Below are 12,869 nucleotides of genomic sequence, written 5' to 3'. Positions count from 1 at the left end.
ACTAGTAGAATAGAGACATTTTTCCTGTCTGAAAGCAAGAGTGGGCAGGTGCACTACATTTCAGATGCATTCAAGTCCCAAATTATCTGATGGCATGACCACAAATATTCACATTTTGTGAGAGACGCAAAGAATATTTCTTTCTAAAAAACTTACAACTCATATTACATCAATGTAGTTATACTGGGGTGCTTGATTTGCCTTTTACATCTAGCTTGATTAATCTTTAATAAAGCTGTGAATGTGCATTGTATTTCCCATGTGCCCAATGCGCTCCTTGTCCTTCAGGACCCTCTATACCCTTTACAGAGATGTCGCAGTGTCAATCTCTTCTTGAGTGTCTGAATACCACCTGGTGCCTGAACAGTTATCCTGTAAATCCTACTTGTCTGTATTAGATGGTAAATCAATTGGAGGTACTTTTTGCCTACTCTGTAAAGCTGTGTGTGAAGTTATAGCACTCTATGAATATTAATACTGCTATTATAAATAATGTATGCTTATGACAAAATTATATAAAAATGATATTATATCAATAAGATTGTGTGTAAATTCATGGAAATCATTCAGAAATCTATGGAATGTAATCAAAATTTAAAAGAAAGGATATTATTTTCTAACTGTTCCGTGGGGCATATGTCATAATACATGGAACACTAGCTTCACTTAGGGGACTGGAATGAGTTGGGGATTTGTCAACATTTTTTTTCCCCCGAAACAGCCAATTCATCAAATCTAAATATTTTAATAAGAAAGTGTTGGCTTTACAAATTTTTCTGAATTGAGACACTTATTGAAGGAAAGTTTTAATGCTGTCAATATGAAATATTGACACTTTCTAAACAAACAATTCCAGTTTTCTACTTCAAAAGGAATTTAATTTGGAAATGGTAGCTAATTATAGATTTTAAAAGTAAAAATGGTCAAAGTCAAAACAAAACGTTTCAATTGACCTAAGCTGATTTTATTATTTTTCACAATGTTTCAGTTTGCAATTTTTGCGGTGATTTTGACTTGTCACAACATGGGGTGGGAAAATAGCTATAAAAAATTGAATTGGAAAACTTTTCTTTCCAGCAATAGGTGTGAGGGGTGGAGTCTGATGGATGACACTGCACACATAAAAGAAAAATAAAATCTGTAAAAACGCGCTAGGAGCCAGAACACAAAGAAAGAGCAATTTATCCCTTCTTTCCTTCTTCTGCTTCAGAGGGGTAGCTAAGTTAGTTTTTAAGGTGCTGCTAGACTATTCATTGTTTTTTAAGATTTTCCAGTTAGGGAATGTCTACACTTGCACACTAGTTCAGACTAGGGATGCAAATGTAGGCCACCGAAATTGCTAATGAAGCAGGAATTTAAATATCCCATACTTCATTAGAATAATCTCATCCACGCTCTAGTCTGATCGCCAGCTGTTTCGAACCAGGAAGTGCGCTCTGGCCCGTGTTAGTTCGAATCAAACCCTGTGGTTTGAGTAACGTTTTGAGGAGTAACGTTAGTTCGAACCATGGAGTTTGATTCGAACTAACGCGGCCCGGAGCACACTTCCTGGTTTGAAACAGCTGGCGATTGGACTAGCGCGTGGGCAAGAGTATGCTAATGAAGCACAGGTTATTTAAATCCCCACTTCATTAGCACTTTTGGTTGCCTACATTTGCATCCCTAGTTAGAACTAGGGTGCAAGTGTAGACATACCCTTACAGACTAACAAAACGTGGATATTATGATGAGCTTTCATGGTACAAACAACTGCTTCAGAAGAATACACACATCTGAAGAAGTGGGTTGTACCCATGAAAGCTCACAATACCATCTACATGTTTTGTTAGTCTTTAAGGTACTGCTAGACTATTTGTTGCTTTTTAAGTTTTTTCTTTCGTCTGCTTTGCATCCTACTGCCTTCAAATCCAGAACTTTGTTTCCCCATCTCATTTCTGGTTTACCACGGTGTTCAGTTGTAATCACAGAGTTTAGCAGCAAAAGCGAGCATACAATGAGGAAGAAGGATGCCCATTCTACCAGTTACCAGTCACGCCAAGCAGTACATCCAACTTCCACTGTGTCTGCTTATTGCTATTTCCCTGGAACCATTCCATTGTGGCCACAAAGAATTGTTGGGTAAGGTTGTTGGGAAGACTTTTTTTTATTTATTATTTGAGTCTCAGACTCAAAGACACTGAAAACAAACCACTATTCTAGCATTTGATAGTCATACCCCTCCGATAGAATGCTATAGAGAAAATTCTTAATCAGAGAGACAACTTGCAATTTCCTATTGATTCCCATAGCACAGAAGCATAAGGGACAGTTTGAAAGCAGTTTGAACAATGTAGTACTTGGGCTTCCCACCACAGATCTTCCCTTTTGGAATATCAAAACCCACAAAGACTTCCATTTATACACTGGCAAAGGCCATGACTACACAGTCATGCAAAGGAGCCTGGCTTTCTCAAAACTTCTCCATGCTGGCTACCTTTTTATTTTTCCACAAAGACATATTTCAACTGCCTTATTGTGAATTATAGGGTCTATGAGTGAGAGTGGGTGTGTGTATTCTTGCTGTGATAGCAAAAGAAAAAAATACATCTTTATAGAAGTATCATGCTATGAGATGATTGTTCCTTTGGGTTCATCGTTCTTGCTGGGCCACAGCACATGACATGCCTCATGCTTTCTTGCTCACTTAGTGTGATCTTTGCTGATTCCATTATGAAGCTGTGTTTAAAACCTCCATCTCAGACCCTTTCAAAAGCCTCTCAGAAACTCTTGGTTTCCCATTATCTATCCATCTTGCTTAGTAGCTGCAGAGACACATTATATAGAATGGTTTTCATTCCAGAGACAAGTAAATAGATAAGATGCTCTGTGTGCTTGAGGTATAATAAAGACTTCTATCACAAAGAATAAACAACTCAATGAGCAGCAATAAACTTAATTTGCACATTAGATATGCTTTTCCAAGTTCTGACATTTCAGTTGAAAATAATGCTGAAGCAATGAGCCCTATAATTGAACAGCCCAAACTTCTCCAGAGGGGAAACAAAAACAAATGTTCCCTGCAAACAAGATCATTTTTATACCATGTTATTACTCTGGTTTTAATACATTTTGTAAATGCCAAATGAAATAATTTTGGTGTTGTTTTTAATGTGTTTCGTTGTTGTTGTTGCATACTGCTCCATTAGGAAGTATATATGGTGGTATGTGCAATGGTATCTAACTCTCATGGAGTGAGAGTTCCTCAAACACTACATGACTCATTTTATTCACTGCTAGCTGTGCTGTAACATTTTCTCAAATTACACCTTGCATTGATATTAATTGTACTTACAAAATATGAATGTGAAAACTACTTTAGCCAGCTGCAATATGGTAAGGAGGAAGTAAGGCCTGCAGGCTAGAAAAAATGATCATGAAATTACCAAAAATGAGCCCAATCCGAAAAAAATGTATTACAAATGATGCTGAGTAATCTCTCATTCCTAAAACTACAGGTTCTAACATTATCTAACATCAAGAGTTGTCTTCTCATAGATCTGATAATTAATTTCAAAGCTACAGGTTTTACTTTCCTTTCTCCACTTTTTCATTGTTAACATTTAATGTCACACAGTATGGATGTTTTCCTAAGAAACCAATTATATTAAAATTTACAATCATGTTTCATAAGGAGCAAGAGGAGGTTCTAAATTTTCCACAGTTTTTCCTGTTCTGGCAGCTATATTGACTTAATGATTAACCCGTCCACTGATCAGCAGGGCCTGAACACAAAACATTAAGTATCAGTCAAAAGCATACTATTACACATAACCTAAACACTCTTTTCCCACCCTGTCCTTCTCCACCCTAACCTGCCATGCCCCTTTTCCAAGGCCCTGACCCCTCTCTGAAGTCCTGCCCTGCTCACTCCATCTTCCCACCTTCCATTGCTCACTTTCTACCACCCTCACTCTCTTTCATAGGCTGGGGCAGGGAGCTGAGGTACAGGAAGGGACTTGGAGTGCAGCCTCTGGCCTAGCAGCACTTGCCTTGGGTGGCTTCTAGTTGGTGATACAGTGGAGTTAAAGCAGGTTCCCTGTCTGCTCTGGCTCCACACCACTCCCGGAAGCTACTGGCAGCATGGTGGGATGGGGAGGTAGGTGTCTCTGCCCACTGCCCCCCACCTATAACCACCACACCTGAACTTCCATTGGCTGCAGTTACCAGTCAAGAGAAACTGCAATGGTGGTGCTCAGTGCAGAAGTGGTTCGGGGCAGTGTGTGGAAGCAATGTAGGGCCATGGCAGGCAGGGAACCTCCTTTGGTCCCAGTGCACTGCCAGACTTTTAGTGACTGATGTCACAGTGTGGCCTCAGGAGCCTTTGAGAGATCGAGCCCAATTCCGGGAGACTTCCAGTGAAACCAGAAGGGGGGACAACCCTATAGGCCTGTCTTCAATGCAGTTGCACTAGTGAAAATGCTTATTATTGTCATGATTTACACTGTGGCAGTGAATTTTCCTGTGCTTAAAAAAAATAACAATATTAAAGGCAAAGGCAAAATGCACCATTATCACGCACATCTGCACTCAGGGCTTCCAGATGAAGTTCCAGTATGGACAAGGCCTTAGTCAGTGTATAATAGTCACAAGAGAGAGAGAAAGGTCATACATGCATAATACACTTTTAACAGGCTTCCCAGAACAGCAGTAGGAAGTCAGAGACGTTTAAGCTGACAATCACACAGAGATATTATAGCTATAAAGTCATCAATCCATCCAGCATAAATCAGCACCCTATTTTAATAACATAAAAGGTGCATAGGCCAGTTGCTGACCTGGCATGCTACACAGGGATGAATGTCACTCACTCACCCTTTCCTGTGCTGAAAACTTGATCACTTTTTATTCTTTTTTTCCCCCATTCTTTTAGGTTTCCCACCTTTTCTAGCTAAGCCCGCTATGTATTATATAAAGGGATCTGGATACTTAGGCTTAAAAAAAAACCTGTCCCTTTCTAACCATTCTTTTTGTGGGTGATCTTTAGGATAAGTAGACAGGATCACTGAGGGCAGAGGGCAATTGTATGAGGGTCCTGAGCTCAGGGAGGGCCCAAAATATCTGTCTGATCTGTGTGTAAATAAAGCAAAATGGGGAAAGGTCAGGTCCCAGAGAACATGATGTTTTGGGGCCTTGACATTTTTCTCATGGGCTGTTAGGTGGTAGGCACTTACCTGTACTTAAGAAAAAAATATAGGTAAGGTTGATGGGTAGCAGCATTTAATATGTCAGCTTCACAACACTTTCAATAACAATTCATATACTTGGGAAACTTCTCTTCACATATTAGCCTGGAGGGTGCAGTTTGACATATCCCATCAGGTTACTTCAGTCACATTCTCTTAGAACACTTCAAAACGGATTTGTCATAATGCAACCTGACCAGGACAAGTCCATAGTGATGTCTCACAATGTGACATCAAGTCAATTTCTTTCAAAGAACAGGATTACAAGTTCAACTAATATGCAATTGGGGTGGGAGGGGAGGAACAAGGAGAGGAAAGGTGCTTTTTTCCTTCACTAAAATGACTTGCTAGGTGATATGAGCATTTCTGAGTTTTGGCAGCTCAGATTACTCCCACTAGGAGCAAATATTTTTAGCTGCTGGAGCACACAGTGAAATGACACAAACGAATCTGGAAAGTTAAGATGTTAAAATTCAGGTAAGTAAATTGGCAGGAGATATTACAACTGCTCTTGGTGTCCTTTGGGAGTGAGTATGGGGAGAACATTTTAATATTAAGAAAAGGAGACTATATAAAGGACCTAAGACCACTTCTATTTAAGCTCTGTATTTTTTGTGTGTAATATGCCAAGGTGGTTAACCACGACTATGACATAGGGAAATAGCTTCTTAGTGATTGGGTGTTTTATTAGAATGAAGTTTTTATTTAGCTTCTGAACAACTATTTTTTTCAAATAGAACAAAAGAAAATGAAACAATTTGATAATCAGAGTAATTCACTCAAGGGTATGTCTACACAGCAAAGTTATTTTGAAATAACAGCCCTTTCCTAGCGTCTACACAGCCAAACCGTTATTTTGAAATAAATTTGAAATAGCGGAGCGCTTATTTCAAATTTAGTAAATCTCATTCCATGAGGAATAACACCAAATTCAAAATAGCTATTTTGAAATAAGTGCTGTATAGACACTTATTTCTAAATGGGGGCCTCCAGCCTTCCCAGGGTGCCCTGGTGGCCACTCCAGCCTCAACCAAGAACACTTCTCTTTCTCCTCCACTCCCTGGAGACCTTAAAGGGGCAGACTCTGGCAACAGTGCCTGTGCCAGCTCCAAGCCTACCAGCCCAGAGCCAACAGTCACTGCCCTTGACCCAGTGGCCCCAAAACATGAGCCAGCAAGCCACTGGCAGCCAGCCCCCACTGTTCCCCAGGAGCAGTCTGCCAGCTCCCAGGAGACTGCCAGGGTTCAGAGAAGGTGGGTGCCTTCCTACTCCAAGGTGGAGATCATGGACCTTATTCAGGTTTGGGGGGATGCCCCCAATATCCATGATCTCCGCATTAGATGGAGGAATGTGGCCATCTATGGCAGGATAGCTGCCAGCCTGCCACCAAAGGCCACATGCAAACCCAGGAGCAGGTCTGCATGAAAATCAAGTTTGTCCAGTGAGATCCCCACCCCTGAGACCTCAGCTTTCTCTCCAACTTCTTTCCATTGCTTCCCCCTTCCAGCTCCCTCCTCCCAGGTTTCCCCCTCCCCTCTCCCACCCTCTTTTCTCCCTTCTCCCTCCTCCCTTCCTTAGTCTCACCAGAGTTTCATCCTCCCCACCCAGTTTTGTTAAATAAAGAGAGTTTGTGTTCATGAAAATATAGGTATTTTATTTTACAACAGGAAGGAGCGTTGGGGAGGGGTAAGTGGAAGGATGTGAGGGAGGAATGAGGCACAATCCCCCAGTGGGGCAGTCCAGGGTGGATCTTAGTATTCTTCAAGGTGGAAGCTCTCCCACAGGGCCTCCTGGATACTGACAGCCCCCTGATGGACCTACCGGATGGCAGCCTGCAAAAAGTGCAGCCAGGCTCACAGTAACACATCCACGAGAAGCACCAGAGTGGGGCAGCTCCGGCTCCATGTTGCAGAGTGCTGTGGTCTCCTGAGTGAGGGCAATCAAAGCACGCAGAGACAAAATGCTTTGCTGTCCCTCATCAAAGTAGATAAGCAAGCAGGGAAACGTGAGCACTGGGGCTGTGTCTAGACTACAGCCCTTTGTCGGCAGCCCCGTTATTCCTCGTGGAATGAGGTTTACCGGGGCTGCTGACAAAGGGCTTTGATGTCGACAGGGGAGCGTCCAGACTAGCGCGCTGAGCGGACAAACAGCTAATCAGCTTTTTGTCGGCTCAGTGCGGCAGCCATGTAAATTTAAATGAAGCCGCGATCATTTTAATTGCGGCTTCATTTGACTTTGCCAAACAAACAAATCTACATGGCTCCGTCGGCGGAGCCATGTAGTTTAGCTGTACCCTGGCTGTCCGGGGGCAGGCCCTTTAAGCACATACATCAGATAGCCTCAGGCATCATCCCCTCACATTACATCCTGACCTGGTGCCCTGCTGGAACTGGTTCTGGATGGCCTTAAATGCGATTTTGAGTCCACTCAGTGCTTTGAATTCTAGAAGCCTCTGCTGATTGGCTGAGCCTTGGTAGGGGGAGGGGCTTTATAAGGCAGTGGGCAAGCGACCAAGGAGCTTGCGAACAGGTGATTGCTAACAGGGAGTTTTGAGAGGGAGTTCTCCAGGTGAAGGAGAAGCAGATACAGGACTCTTGAGGGAAGTGTGTTTTGTTATTGGGGCTTTCTCAGTGTGTGCAGAGCTTGTGTTTGTTTGGTGTGTGGTGGTTTGTGGTTTTTTTTTTTTCCTTTCCCTCCTCCCCCCCTGTTTGAGTGAGGCTTTAGAGGGGGAGTTCTCCAGGTAGAGAAGAAGTAGATACAGGAGTCTTGGGAGAAGTGGGTGTTGTGCTTGGGGCTTTCTTGCTGTATGCTGAGCTTGTGTTTGTGAGTGAGGGTTGTGTGTGTTCTTTTTTGTTTGTTTGTTTGTTTATTTATTTATTTATTTTCCCCTGTGTTTGAGAGTGAGGCTTTTTTTAATTTTTTTTTTCCCTTCCCCCCTCCCCTTGATAGAGTTTGTGCTGTGATTGGTAGGGGCTGTGATTGGCAGGTGGAAACTGTTGGCTTCTAATTAAAGTTTGAATTCTAGAAGCCTCTGCTGATTGGCTGAGCCTTGGTAGGGGGAGGGGCTTTATAAGGCAGTGGGCAAGTGACCAAGGAGCTTGCGAACAGGTGATTGCTAACAGGGAGTTTTGAGAGGGAGTTCTGAAGGGGAGAGGGAAGGGTGGGAGGTTCTCTTGTCTTTCTTTTTAAATCCCTTCTCCAGGACAGCAGCGATGGTTGATGATGCGTCTGCTGCTGTTGTTACCTGCACGGCGTGTGCCATGTTTGTCTTCCTCCCGGAAGAAAGAACGGATTTCATCTGCACCAAGTGCAAGCTGGTCGAGATTTTGGAAGAAAAAATTAGAGGACTGGAGGCCCAAGTGTCGACCTTACGCTTGATCAGAGAGGATGAAGACTTTCTCGATAGAAGGCAGCAATTGATCTTTCAAGCACGGCAGGCAGAGGAGCCAGTGAGGGCAGTACGCGACCAAGAAGAGAACTGGCAGCATGTAACTTCTAGAAGGGGAAAAAGGCCAGCACGGGATTCCCCCGATGCTATAGAGGTAAGCAATCGCTTTCAAGCTCTCTCCACAGGCTCTGCAGTGCTGAATGCTCTGGAAGGGACCTCACAAGGTAGAAACCAGAAGGGAGCACCATCTACTGAAAGGCATGGGATGCGTAGTCCTAGGGATGGGGGTTCCACGGCCACCACCCCCAAAAGGAAACGACGGGTGGTGGTGGTCGGGGACTCCCTCCTAAGAGGGACTGAGCCATCCCTCTGCCGTCCGGACCTGGAATCTCGAGAGGTGTGCTGCTTACCGGGAGCTCGCATTCGGGATGTCACTGAGAGGCTTAGCAAGCTGATCAAACCTTCAGATCGCTACCCCTTCCTGCTTCTCCATGTAGGAACGAATGATACGGCCAAGAATGACCTTGAGCGGGTTGCTGCGGATTATGTAGCACTGGGAAGAAGGATCCAAGACTTTGGAGCGCAAGTGGTGTTCTCGTCCATCCTCCCTGTTGAAGGGAAAGGACTGGGCAGGGATCGTCGAATTGAGGACGTAAATGCGTGGTTGCGCAGGTGGTGTCGCAGAGAGGGCTTTGGTTTCTTCGACCATGGGACTCTGTTCCGGGCGGAAGGATTGTTAGGAAGAGATGGGATCCACCTAACGAAGAGAGGAAGGAGCATCTTCGCGGGCAGGCTTGCGAACCTAGTGAGGAGGGCTTTAAACTAGGTTCGTTGGGGGACGGTGACCAAAACCCTGAGGGGAGTGGGAAAGTCAGATACGGGGAAGAAATGCATAGAGCAAGGAGCGAGAAAGGAGGACCCCAGTTTCGAATGGAGAATCAATCAACTGGTTACCTGAAGTGTTTGTACACTAATGCGAGAAGCCTGGGCAACAAGCAGGAAGAACTGGAGGCCCTGGCCCAGGCCAAGAAATATGATTTAATTGGGATAACAGAGACTTGGTGGGATGACTCGCATGACTGGAGCGCTGTCATGGAAGGGTATAGATTGTTCAGGAAGAATAGGCAGGGGAGAAAAGGAGGAGGAGTTGCACTATATGTAAGAGAGCACTATGATTGCTCTGAACTCCAGTATAAAGAGGGAGAAAAACTTGTTGAAAGTCTATGGGTCAGGTTTAAAGGAGCAAACAGCAGTGATGTTGTGGTTGGTGTCTGCTACAGGCCACCGAACCAGGTGGATGAGGTAGATGAGGCTTTCTTCGAACAACTGAGCGAAGCTTCCAGATCGCAGGCCCTGGTTCTCATGGGGGACTTTAATCACCCTGACATCTGTTGGGAAACCAATACGGCAGTACACAGGCAATCCAGGAAGTTTTTGGAGAATGTTGGGGATAACTTCTTGGTACAAGTGCTGAAGGATCCGACCAGGGGCCGTGCACAGCTTGACCTTCTCCTCACAAACAGAGAGGAACTAATAGGGGACGTAGAGGTGGGTGACAACCTGGGAAGCAGTGATCATGAGATGGTAGATTTCAGGATCCTGACCAAAGGAAGGAAAGAGAGTAGTAAAATACACACCTTGGACTTCAAAAAAGCAGATTTTGACTCCCTCAGAGATCTGATGGAAAGAATCCCCTGGGATGTTAACATGAAGGGGAAAGGAGTCCAGGACAGCTGGCAGTATTTTAAAGAAGCCTTATTGAAGGCACAGAAAGAAACCATCCCGACACGTAGCAAGAGAGGCAAACCTGGTAGGAGACCGGATTGGCTTACAGGGGAAATCCTTGGTGTACTTAAGCACAAAAAGGAAGCTTACAGAAAGTGGAAACTTGGACAAATGACTAGGGAGGAGCTTAAAGGTATAGTTCGAGAATGCCGGGGGGTTATCAGGAAGGCGAAAGCGCAAATGGAGTTGCGACTGGCTAAGGATGTGAAGGATAACAAGAAAGGTTTCTACAGGCATGTCAACAAGAAGAAGGTGATCAGAGAGGGTGTGCAGTCCCTAATGGATGAAGGAGGTAACCTAGTGACAGAGGATGTGGGGAAAGCTGAAGTACTCAATGCTTTCTTTGCCTCTGTATTCACGGACAAGGTCGGCTCCTGGACTTCTGTGCTAAGCGACGCAAGATGGGAAGAAGATGGACAGCCCTTGGTGGGTAAAGAACAGGTTAGGAACTATTTAGAAAAACTAAACGTACACAAATCCATGGGTCCAGACTTAATGCACCCAAGGGTACTGAAGGAGTTGGCAAATGTCATTGAGGAGCCTTTGGCCATTATCTTTGAAAAGTCGTGGAGATCGGGCGAAATCCCGGATGATTGGAAAAAGGCAAATGTAGTGCCCATCTTCAAAAAAGGGAAGAAGGACGATCCAGGGAAGTATAGGCCGGTCAGTCTTACCTCGGTTCCTGGAAAAATCATGGAAGGGATCCTAAAGGAATCCATTTTGAGACACTTGAATGAGAGGAAAGTGATCAGGAATAGTCAGCATGGATTCACAAAGGGCAAGTCGTGCTTGACCAATCTGATTAGCTTCTATGATGAGATAACTGGCTCAGTGGACATGGGAAAGTCAGTGGATGTTATATACCTTGACTTTAGCAAGGCTTTTGATACGGTCTCCCACAATATTCTTGCCAGCAAGTTAAGGGAATGCGGATTGGATAAATGGACGGTAAGATGGATAGAAAGATGGCTAGAAGGCCGGGCCCAGCGGGTAGTGATCAACGGTTCGATGTCAGGATGGCGGTTGGTTTCTAGTGGAGTGCCCCAAGGTTCGGTTCTAGGACCGGTTTTGTTCAATATCTTTATTAATGACCTGGATGAGGGGATAGATTGCACCCTCAGCAAGTTTGCAGATGACACTAAGCTAGGGGGAGAGGTAGATACGCTTAAGGGCAGAGATAGGGTCCAGAGTGACTTAGACAAATTGGAGGATTGGGCCACTAGAAATCTCATGAGATTCAACAAAGACAAGTGTAGAGTCCTGCACTTGGGACGGAAGAATCCCAAGCATAGTTACAGGCTGGGGACCAACCAGTTAAGTAGTAGTTCTGCAGAAAAGGACCTGGGGGTTACAGTGGATGAGAAGCTAGATATGAGTCAACAGTGTGCCCTTGTAGCCAAGAAGGCTAATGGCATATTAGGTTGCATTAAGAGGAGCATTGCCAGCAGATCCAGAGATGTCATTATTCCCCTTTATTCGGCTTTGGTGAGGCCACATCTGGAGTACTGTGTCCAGTTCTGGGCCCCCCACTACAAAAAGGATGCGGACGCATTGGAGAGGGTCCAGCGGAGGGCAACCAAAATGATTAGGGGTCTGGAGCATATGACCTACGAGGAGAGGCTGAGGGACTTGGGTCTGTTTAGTCTGCAGAAGCGAAGAGTGAGGGGGGACTTGATAGCAGCCTTCAACTTCCTGAAGGGAGGTTCCAAAGAGGATGGAGAGAGGCTGTTCTCAGTAGTGACAGATGGCAGAACAAGGAGCAATGGTCTCAAGTTGTGGTGGGAGAGGTCCAGATTGGATATTAGGAAAAACTATTTTACTAGGAGGGTAGTGAAGCATTGGAATGGGTTACCTAGGGAAGTAGTGGAGTCTCCATCCCTAGAGGTGTTTAAGTCTCGGCTTGACAAAGCCCTGGCCGGGTTGATTTAGATGGGATTGGTCCTGCCTAGAGCGGAGGGCTGGACTTGACGACCTTCTGAGGTCTCTTCCAGTTCTGATTCTATGATAAGGGGATGGTTGGATGAAATAACATGATCTTGGTAACTAATTGACCATTCATTACCAGTTGGAAATAGGTCAATGGAGGGATGATAGGAGTTGCTATAGGGAACTTTCTGGGTGTCTGGCTGGTGAGTCTTGCCCACATGCTCAGGGTTTAGCTGATCGCCATATTTGGGGTCAGGAAGGAATTTTCCTCCAGGGTAGATTGGCAGAGGCCCTGGAGGTTTTTCGCCTTCCTCTGTAGCATGGGGCACAGATCACAGCTGAAGGACTCTCTGCATGTTGGGGCCTTCAAAGTATTGGAAGGCTTCAATATCTGAGACATAGGTGAGAGGATTATTCTAAGAGGGGTGGGCGAGATTTTGTGGCCTGCACTGTGCAGGGGGTCAGACTAGATGATCATAATGGTCCCTTCTGACCTTAAAGTCTATGAGTCTATGAGTCTATGAGACCTGCTATTTTGAAATAGCAAA

The 12,869-nt window shown here is 44.7% G+C and overlaps 1 protein-coding gene across 3 annotated transcripts in view; it reads right to left on the bottom strand.

Moving 5' to 3' along the window:
• Positions 1-12,869, bottom strand: part of CNTN6 (contactin-6) — a 158,923-nt gene that overhangs the window by 41,999 nt on the left and 104,055 nt on the right. The gene's annotated exons all lie outside the window — the stretch shown is intronic.

This window comes from Pelodiscus sinensis, chromosome 11, assembly GCF_049634645.1.
Source record: "Pelodiscus sinensis isolate JC-2024 chromosome 11, ASM4963464v1, whole genome shotgun sequence".
Taxonomy (NCBI): Eukaryota; Metazoa; Chordata; order Testudines; family Trionychidae; genus Pelodiscus; species Pelodiscus sinensis.
Note: the sequence above shows the minus strand (reverse complement) of the source record. Positions and strands in the feature narration are given on the sequence as shown.